This window comes from Musa acuminata, chromosome BXJ1-7 (genome assembly GCF_036884655.1).
Source record: "Musa acuminata AAA Group cultivar baxijiao chromosome BXJ1-7, Cavendish_Baxijiao_AAA, whole genome shotgun sequence".
NCBI classification, from domain to species: domain Eukaryota; kingdom Viridiplantae; phylum Streptophyta; class Magnoliopsida; order Zingiberales; family Musaceae; genus Musa; species Musa acuminata.
The window spans coordinates 38,108,445-38,129,953 of record NC_088333.1 but is presented as its reverse complement, the minus strand read 5'-3'; positions in this window follow the sequence as shown (position 1 = coordinate 38,129,953).

Genomic DNA, 21,509 nt, shown 5'->3' with positions numbered 1-21,509 from the left:
TTATTATTAAAGTGACACTATATATATATATATATATATATATATGTATGTATGTATATGTTAGAATATAAGTGATGAAACTTAGTGACAACATTTTCAACATGTCCTATCTCTCTGCAGTTGATGGCTTTTGAACTTTCTTCGGATGGTAACGAGCAGTCGACGTTTACATTTCTTGGCGATCAAGTGTTTGCGCTCTCTCTTTCTGAGAAAGAAGAAAGCAGCCGAGGTCAAAGAATTAGTAAGCGTTTGGACTTCAAAGCAGCAGATGAGGAGGCAGTCGATCTACATGAAGAGAGGGCAAGGGAAGCGCGACTTCGTCTTCTTCTTCTTGCCGGTTTCTAATTGACTTGTGTTGTGCGGTCGTTTGACTTTTTGATGATACATGCACTCCTGTGGATCAACTTTCAACAACAGTTTTCCTGGAAGCTTTCTCAGCTGCATATAGAAGCATGGACTCACAACGACAAGGGCTATTCGTCATCTGACACATATTTCCTGGAGAGATTGTTCCATAGGAAAGCATGCTTTTCAATTTTTTATTGTCATGTTCTAATCAACGACTAAAAAAGCTTCATCAATACTCCCATCAAGTTTCTCCAATGATCACAAAGGTACTTCTATCGATCATAGCACGGGCAAATCTTGCGAATTCCTTCATGTACAGTTAGCTTAAGAGCTTACAAATATATACGAGAAAATACTAATACAAACTAGAGTGGTGGCATGCAAGAACACAAGTCTATCCTAAGTTGACTGTGTGAGAGAAATGCTTAGCAGCGGCAACCATCGCTGCGTCCGGCGCAGCCGATCCCGCCGGTTTTACTCCCTTTGCATGATTGGTGCGGAAGAAGCATCGGAACCACGACGCCAACGCCGACAGGAATGAGTTCTTATGGCCTTCGTTGCTGATCTCCATGACTAGCTTTTGGTTTGGCCCAACACACGAAGATGAACTCGGCGACGGGAGGAGACTGAAGTGTAGTAACTCGAGGAAGAATGCTTTGTACAGATCGAGATTTTATAGGGGAAGGGAATGTTTGCGTTGCTTGGTGATCAAGTTTTTAGTAGGAAGACTCAGCATTTGGAGTTCATTGTATGAGAGGAGGCGAGCACAAAGAAAGTGAAATCGGTGTTGACTGTTTCTTGCAGGTTTCACAGATGGCGTGCAGCAACGCAGCGAAAGTGGCGTGTTGAAGATGCCATCGTTCTTTGATGAGGAAGTCACGCGGAGCAAATGATGCATGGCTTAGTCTGGATTGCTCGGCTGCTTGACCAAAGCATCTGCTGACTGTTGTTTCCTTTGAAGCTTTGTCAATTTCATGCATTCAGAGAGCCCCTTTTTTCTTTATGGTTATTAATTAGCTTGATAGTTCAAGTAGTAACGCATGTCTGCGGCTAGTGGAAAAAAAAAAAAGTAGTAAATCTTAGTACCTTCTAACTGGTAGTTAGATATTAAAAATAGATAAGAAGAAGAGATAGTTCTATTATTTTATAAAGAAAAAGTCGGACAAAACTAAATTTTCTATCTTTCATTTAAAACTCTTTATAGTTTCAAAAAGTTTATATGTTTTATGATCAGGGTTTATATAATCTCATAGATATATTATATTAATTATTTTTAAAATAAATCATTCTTTTTCAAGAAATCCTTTTAAGAAACAATAGTCAATATTGGTTTATCCTTCTATAAGCATTTAATCTATTTCTCCTCTTAATGTAATAAACCTCTCACTTGATGCGATGAATTTTTTTATCATACTTTAATAAGTTTAATTTTAGTATTCTCATCCCTTAAACTTATTATATCTAATATGTCATTTTTTTAATTATTAAAATATTTTAAATTTAAGAGGTTTTACGAGAATATTGATTATTTATCCGGTTGTCTTGACATGATGTGGCAAATACATAGAGAATGAATGACGAGAAAGAGAATAGGTTTAAGTGAAACAAATCATTTCGTAGCATAAAATTATTATGGGCAATATGATATGCTTAGCGCTAGAAAGATAAAATGCAATTTGAGGAGCTCACTTAGACCTTTTCATCGGTATGGACCGCTACTATGTACTTGGTACTTACCTTACTAAGTGGTAGAACCTTGTGTCTTTTCTACTCTGTGTTCGCACGAGCTTTTGGGAGGGTTAGCAAAAACATTTGAAGTTACAATGTTATTAATTCATCCGCTATGAATGAGTGGGCTAAAGGAATGGTTAGATTTTATTGTCATTTATAATTGGATAAGATATATAATATAACTAATTAAATTTTGATGATATATATTAACTAATAGAAAAGAAGTCCATATTAAAATAGAATTCCTTAGGGATGATACCTTAGATGGGAGGAACTCTCATAATAAGTTATCATAGACCCTTTGCTCTTACTTATAAATAGACAAGATCTCTAGGGACTGGATAATAGAGGTTGCGCAACTCATAGGGATTATAGTCTCTCTCTTAACTCTTCTCCCTAACCATCAATCTAAGTGGTACTATGAAAGGATAGGAAGAGAGGAGAAGGATCTAGTTCTCTTTGTAAATTAACTGCGATCTTGGATCTAAAGACGGTGCCTTTACAGATCACACAAAAATCTATTTTTCATATGACATCAAAAAGTATGTATCGTAAAACCATATCTAATTTTATTTAATTTCAATCTTAGCATAAAAGATTTTTTTCATATCATATTATAGATTTTATGTTTACAATTGGTATCAAAACATAGGTTCTTGAGATCAAATGTACTAGATCTATTATTTTTGTTTACGATGCTTGAATGATCTATATTTCATCGATATGTATTCCTATCTATTCTGTTTTATTGTCTACTGCTAGTAATGTTAGATTTGTTGTAAACACGATCTCCATGAATGTGAAGCAAATGGACGTCACCGATCTTGTTACCTACAACCAACAAATCTGATGGCGATAGAGGCTACGCCGGGCAACGTGCACGCCACAGCAGTAGTTGCAATAGGCGGTAGTCACATGTAAGCAACACACACACACGAGCATCACATCGCCTATGCGGTGGTCGCACGAGGGCAGACAACCGCCTAAGCGACAGTCGCACGTGGATAGGTCGAGCCCAAGCGGTAGCCACGTGCAAGCACAGGCCGCACCCAAGTGGCGGCCACACGTGGGCAGGAACCGTGGTCAACCATGCGCAAGCAGTATCAACCATGCGTAGGTGACGACAGCCCTGCGGTAGTCGTGCACGCGCAGGCAACGGTGGCACAGGTAGTAGGGTTTCTAACATATTTACAGTTTTTCCTTCGAAGCTAGGTTTTTATCAAATTATAATTCCATCCTTTATAAATTTCGTAATTCCAATTTATATCTTATCAACATATTTACAGTTTTACCTTATGAAATTGAGAATTCTAATTTATATCATCAATTAGAAAATTGATAAATATGATTTATTATAATTATGTTTGAATTTGATCATGATTATATTTATGTTTGGATTTAATTTTTTATTAAAAATATAAATTATGATTTACATTTATAATTTTCTCATATGAATCGTTGATTATATTTTTACATGTGATAAATAAAATCTAATTATTGTTTTGGATATTCATTTGGTTAATCACATGTATATATTTAAAATTATAAAATAATATTAATCTTTCAATGATTTATATGTTATCATGATTATCATATGTACTTTTTCTTTTGTTGATTAATATTCAATAATTATTATGGTTGTTATTTTATCATTGAATTGCTTAACATAAATTAAATTAAAAAAATTTGATGAATATTATTTGTAAATCATCTCTAAGTTTTATATGACTTATAGTTACCAAAATGTCTTGGGATGATAGACTTTTGTGATATGAATTATAATAAAAGTTTTATCTTTCATAGGACATTTTAAATTATATTTATATTATTGTATTGGTCTTGTAGACACCAAAGTGACTTAGACTAATAACTTATAAAATAATATTAAGGGATTAGTCCTAACTAATATTAAAGAAATAATATTCATAATGATATACATAATTTTAGATTTTTTTTCTTATCTTTTTGTGAGCATTTATTTATGAACTTAAAGAGAACCCATTAATTGTTCTAAATCTGTAGACTCTTCGATTGATATAGCAATAAAATCAAACTTTGAATCTTGAGATCTTAGTATTTTTTTTCTATTACTTTTTATCACTTAATTGTTTACCATTTTATCTCGAACAATAGAAATAACTTTTAAGAAATAATTAAAAATAGATTCATAAGTATCTTGTTGTAATTTTTCAAACTTAACTTGTAAAACTTATGGACGAAACTTTTTTACCTTATCCACATCACTAAATGGTTTTTCTCATGTCTCTTTTGAAGTATTTCTAGAGCAATGATCTCAAATATTATATCATTAAGCTCTTAGTAGATCATGAACAATATTTTTTTCTCTTTCGTTATTCTCTATCTTTGAATTGTTCTTGCTTCTGTATTTATTACTCCATCTTTTATTAGACTTGGTTAAATAAATTCATCTTTTATAATCTTCCATATATATCTTGGGAGCCTAAAAATACCTTCATTTAGATGCACCATATATTATAATTTTTTTTTGTCAATTAAGGGATCTGGAATTAGATAGTGTTTGGAGAAAAAGTCATAGCTTAACCTCTACTTTGATACTAAATATTAAAAATAAATAAAAAAGAGATATATTTATCACAGGAAGTGTATGAGAAAATTAAATCTTCTATCTTTCACTTAAAATTTTATACGACTTCAAAACTCTATATATTTTATGACTTTATATATGGAGTTTATATAGTCTCCACAGAAATATTATATTAATTATTTTTAAAATAAATTATCTTTTTTAAGAAACCTTTCTCAGAGTTTGTTTTTCTCTGGATATTTAATCCATTTATTCTCTTGATACAATAAACGTTTCTCTTGTGCGATAAATCTCTGGTTAGTAGTCTTCTCAACGCGACGACCTCCATGGATCGCTTATCATCCGGCTTCAAGCAACTCCTTTTCAAGACTAAAACCTCTCCCGCAGCTCTCAAGCGCCCCAAGTAAGAGATGAAGTTGTGGAGGAAGGAGAGCAAAACGAAGAAGAAGATAAACCTGGGGGTGGCAGTGGTTGAGTGTGCTTGGAAGCTACTGACGACATGAACGGAAGTAGCTTATTTTTTAAGAAAAATTCCACCCCTACCCTCTATCATCTAATAATTATAATAATAATTATTCTTATAATAATAATAATAATAATATTCACAACATCATTATTATTCATGATCTTTTTAAAAATTAATAAATTAATATTTTATTATTTACAACTCCTCTAATTCATTTTTTACCTAGTTTTTTTTTCTTTTCTGGTGCATTATAATGACATTGACTTTCCCTTCTTCTTCTTCCATTTTCATATTATTTCATTTCACCATTTATCTATTTCACCATTTTATCATTTTCATAGGAGTGAGAAGATTTTATTAGAATTAAGTGTTATATATATGTATATATATATATATATATATATAAATGTATATGTATATATATATATATATATATGTATATGTACATATGTATATATATGTATATATAAATATATATGTATATATATGTATATATATATATGTATATATATATATATGTATGTATATATATATATATGTGTGTATATATGTATATATATAAAGGGATAACCTAGGAATATTAAAAAAATTATTATAGGATTGTAAATAACAAATGTAAATCTTAATCTCCTAAGAAATAAAAAAAAACACTAGGATGAATTTTGTTTAAAAATAAAATTTTCTAGAAAAGTATCCCTTTAACATCATTTTTTTAATCTAAGTTTTGAAATATCCCCTGTCACCAACCCCCATTTTATCTCTTTTTTACTTTTTTTTTTAAAATCAATCCATTGAGTGGATCGATGAATTTACAGTATTTTTTATATTATGTTAAAATATTTTCAGTAAAACTAAAAATATTATAATATAGAATAAAAACGCTGTGTTATATTTTTTTGGTATGATTAAGATAAAAAATAAAATCTTATAGAATTTTTTTATAATGTTATAGTTTTTCTAATATTACTAAAACTACGATAACATAATATAAAAATAATAATAAAAGCATAATATTTTCATAAATTTATAAAAAACTATTATATTATAATATTTTTATACTGCATTATATTATTTCTGGACCCGTTTACCGATCCATTATAAAAAGAAGAAAAAAAGATATTCAAAGGTGTTAGGTAAAAAGCTAACATTGTTTGATAATTCTATCAATCAGTGGTGAAAAAGCTGAGTATTTTTTCAAGAATTTATCCAAAATATTATATAATTTGTTAATTATATTAGAGATTAAAATATATTTGATCAAAGGACTCCAACTATGAGACGCAGCTAATTGTCTTAGATATTACAAAAAATATTTAATCAAATAACCTGAGAATCATTAATACGAGTGAAAACAGAAAGAAAGGCCATAAAATTAATATGGGTAAAGAAAGTCAAAATAAATAATTTATTTTTAGTCCTTAAACGGATTCTTGATCTCTTTCACGCCTAGAAGAAATAAAACATGGAAAATAAATTCATTAGCTTATCCTTTTTTTTATCGAGTCATAAAAAAATTCAATAAAATGAAGATTAATGACAACGATGTGGTTGACTTAATGCAATTTTAATTCAAGAAACTTTTTAAATTTTCAGAAAATAATAATTTCCAATCCCTCTTGTTTATTAATGAGAAAGAAGCATCCTATTATTTATTTATTTATATTCTTTATATATATATATATATATATATATATATATATATATATATATATATATATATATATTCTTTAAATTTGTGATGAGTCATTGCAGTCTTGCAGATATTTAGGAAACAAGGAAATTGTCGATCTAAAAGTACATAATGCGGTAATCTTCTATACTTTTGTGAGATACATATACATTTTTGATGGATTATGAACAATAAGTTTCATAACCCAATCCCATCACCTAAAAATGCTGAGAAATACAAGCTACAGTCGCATGAAAGATACAGAAAAACTAGCCTAAGTTGACTTTGTGAGAGAAATGCTTAGCAGCGGCGACCATCGCTGCATCTGGCCCGGCAGGCGGGGCAGTCGATCCCCGCTTCACTCCATGATCGTGATCGGCCAGGAAGAAGCGTCGGAACCACGACCACAGTGGTTTACTGCCCTTTCTGCTGCTCCCCATCACTTGCTTCGGGTTTAGGCAAGCACAAGAAGAACAACTTGGGGACAAATGGAGGCTCAACACAGGGAAGAATGCGTCGTAGGTGGAGAGTTGATGGCTTTCTATCGTAGTTCGGATGCTAACGAGCAACATATATTTATAGGGAGAGGAATGGTTTATGTTGCTTGGTGATCAAGTTTTTTACGCTGCTTCTTTCTGGGAAGGAACTTGGAATCGAGTTCAAGGAATCTGTAAAGCTTTTGGACTGCTTGACCAAGGTTGATGCCGTCAAATAACATATTGCTTTCTTGGAAGCTGCTGCATAAACTTGACCCAGCTATGGTGGAGGAGATTCCTGGGGAATAGAAAGGTCTTCTCTCAAAATATTAATTAGAAATATAATTATTTACAGTTTTCGTTTGTAGTGATAAGTGAGATAGAGGAGGAAGCCGTTAAGCCACTAACTTGCAAATCATCTTAAAGACGCTATAATTTAGTTATATATACATGCTAAACAAGTATTTTTAATGGAAGAACTGAATTTTCTCAATTATTATTATTATTAAAGTGACACTATATATATATATATGTATATATATATATGTATATATATATATATACATATATATATATATATACATATATATATATATACATATATATATATATACATATATATATATATATACATATATATATATATATGTATATATATATATATAAGTGTATATATGTTAGAATATAAGTGATGAAACTTATCGACAATATTTTCAACATGGAAATCTTATCTTCTATCATGCCATCGCAAGATGGTGCTCCTATCAAGGATACAAATCTTGGATCGATGCAAATAATGGTTTACGAGCGAGAGGCTTCGTGAGTAGAGCAAATCGCTGCTGCTATGATTACTATTGTTATGAGGGCACAAGCGTTCCTTTCGTTCCCCTTAAGTTTGTCATTCGTTCTCCTTAAGTCCATTGACTGTTGGCAGATCAACGAAGACTATCGCGGTGAGGAAGATGGCCGAAGGCAAGGGTGAAGCTTTGCTTTTCTCAACGACGTTGGTCGCTGGTCGAAGACATGAACGAAATTTCACTTTTCTCACTGCTCTAATAATATGATAAAAATAATAGAATATAAGAATAATTATTGAAGAAATTTTATTGAATAAGTTTTATCTTAAATTCATTAACATGTCCCTCTCCTATTTATATAGATTATGTCCCTCTCGTTTATATAGATTAGGAAGAAGGTTGACACTTATTTCCATATAGAGATTGTTCTACGAGGAAAAGGCATGCTTTTCAATTTTTTTATTATCATGTTCTAATCGACGACTAAAAAAGCTTCATTGTTTGCGTTGCTTGGTGGTCAAGTTTTTAGTTGGAAGACTCAGCGTTTGGACTTAAACGTAGGAGAAGAGGCGTCAGTCAAAATATATGAGGCGAGCACAAACAAAGTGAAATCGGTGTTGATTGTTTCTTGCTGGCTTCACAGATGGCGTGCAGCGACGCGCGAAGGCGGCTTGTTGAAGTTGCCATCGTTCTTTGATGAGGAAGTCACGCGGAGCAAATGATGAATGGCTTAGTCTGGATTGCTCGGCTGCTTGACCAAAGCATCTGTTGACTGTTGTTTCCTCCGAAGCCTTGTCAATTTCATGCATTCAAAGAGCCCCTTTTTTTTCTTTTCTAGAGAAGATAATTCTGGAAAGTATAAACTAACTTTTTTCTTAGAAAAAAATTAAGAGATTTTGTTGATAATATGACAAATGCATAGAGAATGAATGACGAGAAAACGAATGAGGTTAAGTGGTAGAACCATGCATCTTTTCTACTCCGCGTTCGCACTGTACAATGTTATTTCTTCATCCGCTGTGAATGGACAGGCTGAAGGAATCATATCTTATCTCTTTGAATCTACTTTGAAGGCAGGAAGCAAGAACTCTCAACTCTCTCTTCAGAGAGCGAAGCTCCATTCCTTCCCTGGGTGGAGGAGCAGTAGAATCAGTCATTGGAGCCTTGTCTTGTTCTCTTTCCAGTGCTTCATCCAATACAGTCATTGGGAGCGTAGAAAATAGCCAACCCAGTCAGACAGTCTAATAGCACGATACCACCACAGCTCCTCTTATGGAGATTCCATATATCCCTTGTCGACAAGAGATTTTCCAATGATTGATAATTGTCTTTGTCTGTCCCAATGGTCAGTCTCGTCCGCTGGCTTTATTCTTTCTTTAAACCACCTTCTCTTGATGTAGATAATAGCTTTTTAAAGAAATACTAAAGTCACTCTATCTTATCTAATGGAAAACTTCGAGTTCATCCGTTAACTTTCCAGGCATATCTTCCTTCGTTAATACAAAGTGCAGTACTTGTCTGAGGAGTCCTGAGCTTGTAGGTCGATTGGTGTCTAGAAAAGAACCTTTTCGCCAAACAAGGAGTAAGAGCCACCGAGCCTCTGTTACTAATTGGCTTGATAGTTCATGTAGCAATGGCGATTTCCTATCTGTGGTAGTCAAGCATATACATTTTTGATCTAAACGTACATAAATGCGGTAATCTTCTATACTTTTGTAAGATACATATACATTTTTGATCGATTATGAACAATAAGTTTCATAACTCAATCTTCTATACTTTTGCAAGATACACAAAAAACTAGCCTAAGTTGACTTTGTGAGAGAAATGCTTAGCAGCGGCGACCATCGCTGCATCTGGCCCGGCAGCCGGGGCAGTCGATCCCCGCTTCTCTCCATGATCGTGATCGGTCAGGAAGAAGCGTCGGAACCACGACCACAGTGGCTTACTGCCCTTTCTGCTGCTCCCCATCACTTGCTTCGGGTTTAGGCAAGCACAAGAAGTACAACTTGGGGACAAATGGAGGCTCGACACAGGGAAGAATGCGTCGTAGGTGGAGAGTTGATGGCTTTCTATCGTAGTTCGGATGCTAACGAGCAACATATATTTATAGGGAGAGGAATGGTTTATGTTGCTTGGTGATCAAGTTTTTTACGCTGCTTCTTTCTGGGAAGGAACTTGGAATCGAGTTCAAGGAATCTGTAAAGCCTTTGGACTGCTTGACCAAGGTTGATGCCGTCAAATAACATATTGCTTTCTTGGAAGCTGCTGCATAAACTTGACCCAGCTATGGTGGAGGAGATTCCTGGGGAATAGAAAGGTCTTCTCCAAAATATTAATTAGAAATATAATTATTTACGGGTATCGTTTGTAATGATAAGTGAGATAGAGGAGATGCCATAGATATTAGTGGAGGAAGCCATTAAGCCACTAACTTGCACATCATCTTAAAGACGCTATAATTTAGTTATATATACATGCGAAACAAGTATTTTTAATGGAAGAACTGAATTTGCTTTATTATTATTATTATTATTATTAAAGTGACACTATATATATATATATATATATATATATGTATGTATGTATATGTTAGAATATAAGTGATGAAACTTAGTGACAACATTTTCAACATGTCCTATCTCTCTGCAGTTGATGGCTTTTGACCTTTCTTCGGATGGTAACGAGCAGTCGACGTTTACATTTCTTGGCGATCAAGTGTTTGCGCTCTCTCTTTCTGAGAAAGAAGAAAGCAGCCGAGGTCAAAGAATTAGTAAGTGTTTGGACTTCAAAGCAGCAGATGAGGAGGCAGTCGATCTACATGAAGAGAGGGCAAGGGAAGCGCGACTTCGTCTTCTTCTTCTTGCTGGTTTCTAATTGACTTGTGTTGTGCGGTCGTTTGACTTTTTGATGATACATGCACTCCTGTGGATCAACTTTCAACAACAGTTTTCCTGGAAGCTTTCTCAGCTGCATATAGAAGCATGGACTCACAACGATAAGGGCTATTCGTCATCTGACACATATTTCCTGGAGAGATTGTTCCATAGGAAAGCATGCTTTTCAATTTTTTATTGTCATGTTCTAATCAACGACTAAAAAAGCTTCATCAATACTCCCATCAAGTTTCTCCAATGATCACAAAGGTACTTCTATCGATCATAGCACGGGCAAATCTTGCGAATTCCTTCATGTACAGTTAGCTTAAGAGCTTACAAATATATACGAGAAAATACTAATACAAACTAGAGTGGTGGCATGCAAGAACACAAGTCTATCCTAAGTTGACTGTGTGAGAGAAATGCTTAGCAGCGGCAACCATCGCTGCGTCCGGCGCAGCCGATCCCGCCGGTTTTACTCCCTTTGCATGATTGGTGCGGAAGAAGCATCGGAACCACGACGCCAACGCCGACAGGAATGAGTTCTTATGGCCTTCGTTGCTGATCTCCATGACTAGCTTTTGGTTTGGCCCAACACACGAAGATGAACTCGGCGACGGGAGGAGACTGAAGTGTAGTAACTCGAGGAAGAATGCTTTGTACAGATCGAGATTTTATAGGGGAAGGGAATGTTTGCGTTGCTTGGTGATCAAGTTTTTAGTAGGAAGACTCAGCATTTGGAGTTCATTGTATGAGAGGAGGCGAGCACAAAGAAAGTGAAATCGGTGTTGACTGTTTCTTGCAGGTTTCACAGATGGCGTGCAGCAACGCAGCGAAAGTGGCGTGTTGAAGATGCCATCGTTCTTTGATGAGGAAGTCACGCGGAGCAAATGATGCATGGCTTAGTCTGGATTGCTCGGCTGCTTGACCAAAGCATCTGCTGACTGTTGTTTCCTTTGAAGCTTTGTCAATTTCATGCATTCAGAGAGCCCCTTTTTTCTTTATGGTTATTAATTAGCTTGATAGTTCAAGTAGTAACGCATGTCTGCGGCTAGTGGAAAAAAAAAAAAGTAGTAAATCTTAGTACCTTCTAACTGGTAGTTAGATATTAAAAATAGATAAGAAGAAGAGATAGTTCTATTATTTTATAAAGAAAAAGTCGGACAAAACTAAATTTTCTATCTTTCATTTAAAACTCTTTATAGTTTCAAAAAGTTTATATGTTTTATGATCAGGGTTTATATAATCTCATAGATATATTATATTAATTATTTTTAAAATAAATCATTCTTTTTCAAGAAATCCTTTTAAGAAACAATAGTCAATATTGGTTTATCCTTCTATAAGCATTTAATCTATTTCTCCTCTTAATGTAATAAACCTCTCACTTGATGCGATGAATTTTTTTATCATACTTTAATAAGTTTAATTTTAGTATTCTCATCCCTTAAACTTATTATATCTAATATGTCATTTTTTTAATTATTAAAATATTTTAAATTTAAGAGGTTTTACGAGAATATTGATTATTTATCCGGTTGTCTTGACATGATGTGGCAAATACATAGAGAATGAATGACGAGAAAGAGAATAGGTTTAAGTGAAACAAATCATTTCGTAGCATAAAATTATTATGGGCAATATGATATGCTTAGCGCTAGAAAGATAAAATGCAATTTGAGGAGCTCACTTAGACCTTTTCATCGGTATGGACCGCTACTATGTACTTGGTACTTACCTTACTAAGTGGTAGAACCTTGTGTCTTTTCTACTCTGTGTTCGCACGAGCTTTTGGGAGGGTTAGCAAAAACATTTGAAGTTACAATGTTATTAATTCATCCGCTATGAATGAGTGGGCTAAAGGAATGGTTAGATTTTATTGTCATTTATAATTGGATAAGATATATAATATAACTAATTAAATTTTGATGATATATATTAACTAATAGAAAAGAAGTCCATATTAAAATAGAATTCCTTAGGGATGATACCTTAGATGGGAGGAACTCTCATAATAAGTTATCATAGACCCTTTGCTCTTACTTATAAATAGACAAGATCTCTAGGGACTGGATAATAGAGGTTGCGCAACTCATAGGGATTATAGTCTCTCTCTTAACTCTTCTCCCTAACCATCAATCTAAGTGGTACTATGAAAGGATAGGAAGAGAGGAGAAGGATCTAGTTCTCTTTGTAAATTAACTGCGATCTTGGATCTAAAGACGGTGCCTTTACAGATCACACAAAAATCTATTTTTCATATGACATCAAAAAGTATGTATCGTAAAACCATATCTAATTTTATTTAATTTCAATCTTAGCATAAAAGATTTTTTTCATATCATATTATAGATTTTATGTTTACAATTGGTATCAAAACATAGGTTCTTGAGATCAAATGTACTAGATCTATTATTTTTGTTTACGATGCTTGAATGATCTATATTTCATCGATATGTATTCCTATCTATTCTGTTTTATTGTCTACTGCTAGTAATGTTAGATTTGTTGTAAACACGATCTCCATGAATGTGAAGCAAATGGACGTCACCGATCTTGTTACCTACAACCAACAAATCTGATGGCGATAGAGGCTACGCCGGGCAACGTGCACGCCACAGCAGTAGTTGCAATAGGCGGTAGTCACATGTAAGCAACACACACACACGAGCATCACATCGCCTATGCGGTGGTCGCACGAGGGCAGACAACCGCCTAAGCGACAGTCGCACGTGGATAGGTCGAGCCCAAGCGGTAGCCACGTGCAAGCACAGGCCGCACCCAAGTGGCGGCCACACGTGGGCAGGAACCGTGGTCAACCATGCGCAAGCAGTATCAACCATGCGTAGGTGACGACAGCCCTGCGGTAGTCGTGCACGCGCAGGCAACGGTGGCACAGGTAGTAGGGTTTCTAACATATTTACAGTTTTTCCTTCGAAGCTAGGTTTTTATCAAATTATAATTCCATCCTTTATAAATTTCGTAATTCCAATTTATATCTTATCAACATATTTACAGTTTTACCTTATGAAATTGAGAATTCTAATTTATATCATCAATTAGAAAATTGATAAATATGATTTATTATAATTATGTTTGAATTTGATCATGATTATATTTATGTTTGGATTTAATTTTTTATTAAAAATATAAATTATGATTTACATTTATAATTTTCTCATATGAATCGTTGATTATATTTTTACATGTGATAAATAAAATCTAATTATTGTTTTGGATATTCATTTGGTTAATCACATGTATATATTTAAAATTATAAAATAATATTAATCTTTCAATGATTTATATGTTATCATGATTATCATATGTACTTTTTCTTTTGTTGATTAATATTCAATAATTATTATGGTTGTTATTTTATCATTGAATTGCTTAACATAAATTAAATTAAAAAAATTTGATGAATATTATTTGTAAATCATCTCTAAGTTTTATATGACTTATAGTTACCAAAATGTCTTGGGATGATAGACTTTTGTGATATGAATTATAATAAAAGTTTTATCTTTCATAGGACATTTTAAATTATATTTATATTATTGTATTGGTCTTGTAGACACCAAAGTGACTTAGACTAATAACTTATAAAATAATATTAAGGGATTAGTCCTAACTAATATTAAAGAAATAATATTCATAATGATATACATAATTTTAGATTTTTTTTCTTATCTTTTTGTGAGCATTTATTTATGAACTTAAAGAGAACCCATTAATTGTTCTAAATCTGTAGACTCTTCGATTGATATAGCAATAAAATCAAACTTTGAATCTTGAGATCTTAGTATTTTTTTTCTATTACTTTTTATCACTTAATTGTTTACCATTTTATCTCGAACAATAGAAATAACTTTTAAGAAATAATTAAAAATAGATTCATAAGTATCTTGTTGTAATTTTTCAAACTTAACTTGTAAAACTTATGGACGAAACTTTTTTACCTTATCCACATCACTAAATGGTTTTTCTCATGTCTCTTTTGAAGTATTTCTAGAGCAATGATCTCAAATATTATATCATTAAGCTCTTAGTAGATCATGAACAATATTTTTTTCTCTTTCGTTATTCTCTATCTTTGAATTGTTCTTGCTTCTGTATTTATTACTCCATCTTTTATTAGACTTGGTTAAATAAATTCATCTTTTATAATCTTCCATATATATCTTGGGAGCCTAAAAATACCTTCATTTAGATGCACCATATATTATAATTTTTTTTTGTCAATTAAGGGATCTGGAATTAGATAGTGTTTGGAGAAAAAGTCATAGCTTAACCTCTACTTTGATACTAAATATTAAAAATAAATAAAAAAGAGATATATTTATCACAGGAAGTGTATGAGAAAATTAAATCTTCTATCTTTCACTTAAAATTTTATACGACTTCAAAACTCTATATATTTTATGACTTTATATATGGAGTTTATATAGTCTCCACAGAAATATTATATTAATTATTTTTAAAATAAATTATCTTTTTTAAGAAACCTTTCTCAGAGTTTGTTTTTCTCTGGATATTTAATCCATTTATTCTCTTGATACAATAAACGTTTCTCTTGTGCGATAAATCTCTGGTTAGTAGTCTTCTCAACGCGACGACCTCCATGGATCGCTTATCATCCGGCTTCAAGCAACTCCTTTTCAAGACTAAAACCTCTCCCGCAGCTCTCAAGCGCCCCAAGTAAGAGATGAAGTTGTGGAGGAAGGAGAGCAAAACGAAGAAGAAGATAAACCTGGGGGTGGCAGTGGTTGAGTGTGCTTGGAAGCTACTGACGACATGAACGGAAGTAGCTTATTTTTTAAGAAAAATTCCACCCCTACCCTCTATCATCTAATAATTATAATAATAATTATTCTTATAATAATAATAATAATAATATTCACAACATCATTATTATTCATGATCTTTTTAAAAATTAATAAATTAATATTTTATTATTTACAACTCCTCTAATTCATTTTTTACCTAGTTTTTTTTTCTTTTCTGGTGCATTATAATGACATTGACTTTCCCTTCTTCTTCTTCCATTTTCATATTATTTCATTTCACCATTTATCTATTTCACCATTTTATCATTTTCATAGGAGTGAGAAGATTTTATTAGAATTAAGTGTTATATATATGTATATATATATATATATATATGTATATGTATATATATATATATATATGTATATGTACATATGTATATATATGTATATATAAATATATATGTATATATATGTATATATATATATATGTATGTATATATATATATATGTGTGTATATATGTATATATATAAAGGGATAACCTAGGAATATTAAAAAAATTATTATAGGATTGTAAATAACAAATGTAAATCTTAATCTCCTAAGAAATAAAAAAAAACACTAGGATGAATTTTGTTTAAAAATAAAATTTTCTAGAAAAGTATCCCTTTAACATCATTTTTTTAATCTAAGTTTTGAAATATCCCCTGTCACCAACCCCCATTTTATCTCTTTTTTACTTTTTTTTTTTAAATCAATCCATTGAGTGGATCGATGAATTTACAGTATTTTTTATATTATGTTAAAATATTTTCAGTAAAACTAAAAATATTATAATATAGAATAAAAACGCTGTGTTATATTTTTTTGGTATGATTAAGATAAAAAATAAAATCTTATAGAATTTTTTTATAATGTTATAGTTTTTCTAATATTACTAAAACTACGATAACATAATATAAAAATAATAATAAAAGCATAATATTTTCATAAATTTATAAAAAACTATTATATTATAATATTTTTATACTGCATTATATTATTTCTGGACCCGTTTACCGATCCATTATAAAAAGAAGAAAAAAAGATATTCAAAGGTGTTAGGTAAAAAGCTAACATTGTTTGATAATTCTATCAATCAGTGGTGAAAAAGCTGAGTATTTTTTCAAGAATTTATCCAAAATATTATATAATTTGTTAATTATATTAGAGATTAAAATATATTTGATCAAAGGACTCCAACTATGAGACGCAGCTAATTGTCTTAGATATTACAAAAAATATTTAATCAAATAACCTGAGAATCATTAATACGAGTGAAAACAGAAAGAAAGGCCATAAAATTAATATGGGTAAAGAAAGTCAAAATAAATAATTTATTTTTAGTCCTTAAACGGATTCTTGATCTCTTTCACGCCTAGAAGAAATAAAACATGGAAAATAAATTCATTAGCTTATCCTTTTTTTTATCGAGTCATAAAAAAATTCAATAAAATGAAGATTAATGACAACGATGTGGTTGACTTAATGCAATTTTAATTCAAGAAACTTTTTAAATTTTCAGAAAATAATAATTTCCAATCCCTCTTGTTTATTAATGAGAAAGAAGCATCCTATTATTTATTTATTTATATTCTTTATATATATATATATATATATATATATATATATATATATATATATATATATATATATATATATATATATATTCTTTAAATTTGTGATGAGTCATTGCAGTCTTGCAGATATTTAGGAAACAAGGAAATTGTCGATCTAAAAGTACATAATGCGGTAATCTTCTATACTTTTGTGAGATACATATACATTTTTGATGGATTATGAACAATAAGTTTCATAACCCAATCCCATCACCTAAAAATGCTGAGAAATACAAGCTACAGTCGCATGAAAGATACAGAAAAACTAGCCTAAGTTGACTTTGTGAGAGAAATGCTTAGCAGCGGCGACCATCGCTGCATCTGGCCCGGCAGGCGGGGCAGTCGATCCCCGCTTCACTCCATGATCGTGATCGGCCAGGAAGAAGCGTCGGAACCACGACCACAGTGGTTTACTGCCCTTTCTGCTGCTCCCCATCACTTGCTTCGGGTTTAGGCAAGCACAAGAAGAACAACTTGGGGACAAATGGAGGCTCAACACAGGGAAGAATGCGTCGTAGGTGGAGAGTTGATGGCTTTCTATCGTAGTTCGGATGCTAACGAGCAACATATATTTATAGGGAGAGGAATGGTTTATGTTGCTTGGTGATCAAGTTTTTTACGCTGCTTCTTTCTGGGAAGGAACTTGGAATCGAGTTCAAGGAATCTGTAAAGCTTTTGGACTGCTTGACCAAGGTTGATGCCGTCAAATAACATATTGCTTTCTTGGAAGCTGCTGCATAAACTTGACCCAGCTATGGTGGAGGAGATTCCTGGGGAATAGAAAGGTCTTCTCTCAAAATATTAATTAGAAATATAATTATTTACAGTTTTCGTTTGTAGTGATAAGTGAGATAGAGGAGGAAGCCGTTAAGCCACTAACTTGCAAATCATCTTAAAGACGCTATAATTTAGTTATATATACATGCTAAACAAGTATTTTTAATGGAAGAACTGAATTTTCTCAATTATTATTATTATTAAAGTGACACTATATATATATATATGTATATATATATATATACATATATATATATATATACATATATATATATATATACATATATATATATATACATATATATATATATATACATATATATATATATATGTATATATATATATATAAGTGTATATATGTTAGAATATAAGTGATGAAACTTATCGACAATATTTTCAACATGGAAATCTTATCTTCTATCATGCCATCGCAAGATGGTGCTCCTATCAAGGATACAAATCTTGGATCGATGCAAATAATGGTTTACGAGCGAGAGGCTTCGTGAGTAGAGCAAATCGCTGCTGCTATGATTACTATTGTTATGAGGGCACAAGCGTTCCTTTCGTTCCCCTTAAGTTTGTCATTCGTTCTCCTTAAGTCCATTGACTGTTGGCAGATCAACGAAGACTATCGCGGTGAGGAAGATGGCCGAAGGCAAGGGTGAAGCTTTGCTTTTCTCAACGACGTTGGTCGCTGGTCGAAGACATGAACGAAATTTCACTTTTCTCACTGCTCTAATAATATGATAAAAATAATAGAATATAAGAATAATTATTGAAGAAATTTTATTGAATAAGTTTTATCTTAAATTCATTAACATGTCCCTCTCCTATTTATATAGATTATGTCCCTCTCGTTTATATAGATTAGGAAGAAGGTTGACACTTATTTCCATATAGAGATTGTTCTACGAGGAAAAGGCATGCTTTTCAATTTTTTTATTATCATGTTCTAATCGACGACTAAAAAAGCTTCATTGTTTGCGTTGCTTGGTGGTCAAGTTTTTAGTTGGAAGACTCAGCGTTTGGACTTAAACGTAGGAGAAGAGGCGTCAGTCAAAATATATGAGGCGAGCACAAACAAAGTGAAATCGGTGTTGATTGTTTCTTGCTGGCTTCACAGATGGCGTGCAGCGACGCGCGAAGGCGGCTTGTTGAAGTTGCCATCGTTCTTTGATGAGGAAGTCACGCGGAGCAAATGATGAATGGCTTAGTCTGGATTGCTCGGCTGCTTGACCAAAGCATCTGTTGACTGTTGTTTCCTCCGAAGCCTTGTCAATTTCATGCATTCAAAGAGCCCCTTTTTTTTCTTTTCTAGAGAAGATAATTCTGGAAAGTATAAACTAACTTTTTTCTTAGAAAAAAATTAAGAGATTTTGTTGATAATATGACAAATGCATAGAGAATGAATGACGAGAAAACGAATGAGGTTAAGTGGTAGAACCATGCATCTTTTCTACTCCGCGTTCGCACTGTACAATGTTATTTCTTCATCCGCTGTGAATGGACAGGCTGAAGGAATCATATCTTATCTCTTTGAATCTACTTTGAAGGCAGGAAGCAAGAACTCTCAACTCTCTCTTCAGAGAGCGAAGCTCCATTCCTTCCCTGGGTGGAGGAGCAGTAGAATCAGTCATTGGAGCCTTGTCTTGTTCTCTTTCCAGTGCTTCATCCAATACAGTCATTGGGAGCGTAGAAAATAGCCAACCCAGTCAGACAGTCTAATAGCACGATACCACCACAGCTCCTCTTATGGAGATTCTGTTGATGTTGATAGGAAGAGGGGATAGAGATATCAAACAGAGGAAGAGTATGACAAACTTTAATCTTCTATATTTCTCTCAAGAAACACACTTTTACAATTTCAGAAACTCTATTGACTCATGACCCAACATATGGGGTTTATATAGTTCCCAAAGATACATTATATTAATTGTATTCAAGATGAATCATTCTCTTTCAAGAAACCCTTTCAAGAACCAATAACCAATTTGACTTGTCCTTCCATAGACTTTTAATCCATTTTTTCTTCTTGATGTATTGAATTTCCCTCTTGATGCAGTGAACCTCTTTTGATGAAATGAATCTCTTTATGATACTTGAACAAGTTTAATTCCAACATTCTCCCCCCTTAAACTTGTTCCATCTATCATGCCAAGTTTCTTTCGAAGTTGTTGAAATATTTCAAATTTAAGAGGTTTTGTGAATATATCAGCCACTTGTTCACTTGTCTTGACATGATGTATCTCCACTTCTTTATTTTTGATATGATCTCTTATGAAATGAAATCTTGTATCGATATGCTTCGATCTTTCATGATAGACTGGATTCTTGGCTAAGGCAATAGCTGATTTGTTATCAACATAAATCTTGGTTGACTTCTCTTGTGGCATATGAAGTTCTTGGAGTAATCTTCTTAGCCATATCGCATGACAAACACTAGAAGAAGCTGCTATATATTCTGCTTCACAACTTGATAGAGCAACGATTCGTTGCTTTTTTGAAGACCAAGTGAATGTAGCTTCACCAAAATAAAATACAAATCCAGTTGTACTTTTCCGATCATCGTAGCTTCCGGCCCAATCACTGTCACTATATCCAATGAGCTCCAACTTTTTAGATGATGAATAGAATATTCCATACTCAATTGTTCCTTTGATATATCGCAAAATTCTTTTAGCGACATTTAAATGAGATGTCTTTGGAACTTCCATAAATCTACTTATTAAACCAACTCCAAATAGTATATCTGGTCGAGTGCATGTCAAATATCTTAAACATCCAACTAGACTTTTATAATAAGTTGGATTAATGTATGTACCTTCACCTTCCTTGGTCAACTTGGTGCCATATTCAACAGGTGTATCTGTAGGATGACAATCTTCCATGGAAAACTTCTTTAAAACCTCCTTTGCATAATTTTCTTGTGAGATAAAAATTCCTTCATTATCTTGTATAACTCTTCTTCAAGAACTCCATTAAGAAATGCTGATTTGACATCCATTTGTAAAATCTTCCATTTCATTTGAGCTGCTAGAGAGATAAGTAATCTTACTGTCTCCAATCGAGCAACTGGCGCAAATACTTCTTCATAGTCAATCCCATATTGTTGTTTATATCCCTTTGCAACCAATCTGGCCTTGTATTTTTCCACCTCTCCTTTTGCATTTCTTTTTGTTTTGAAGATCCACTTAACACCGATAGCTTGGTGGTCTTCTGGAAGTGTAGTAAGCTCCCATGTATTATTTTTGTTAATGGCATGAATCTCTTCATTCATAGCTTGTCGCCATTTTTCATCTCTATAAGCTTCTTCGAAGGTTAATGGATCATATCCTGCAAAAAGACAAAATAAAGAAAGTTCATCATTGTTA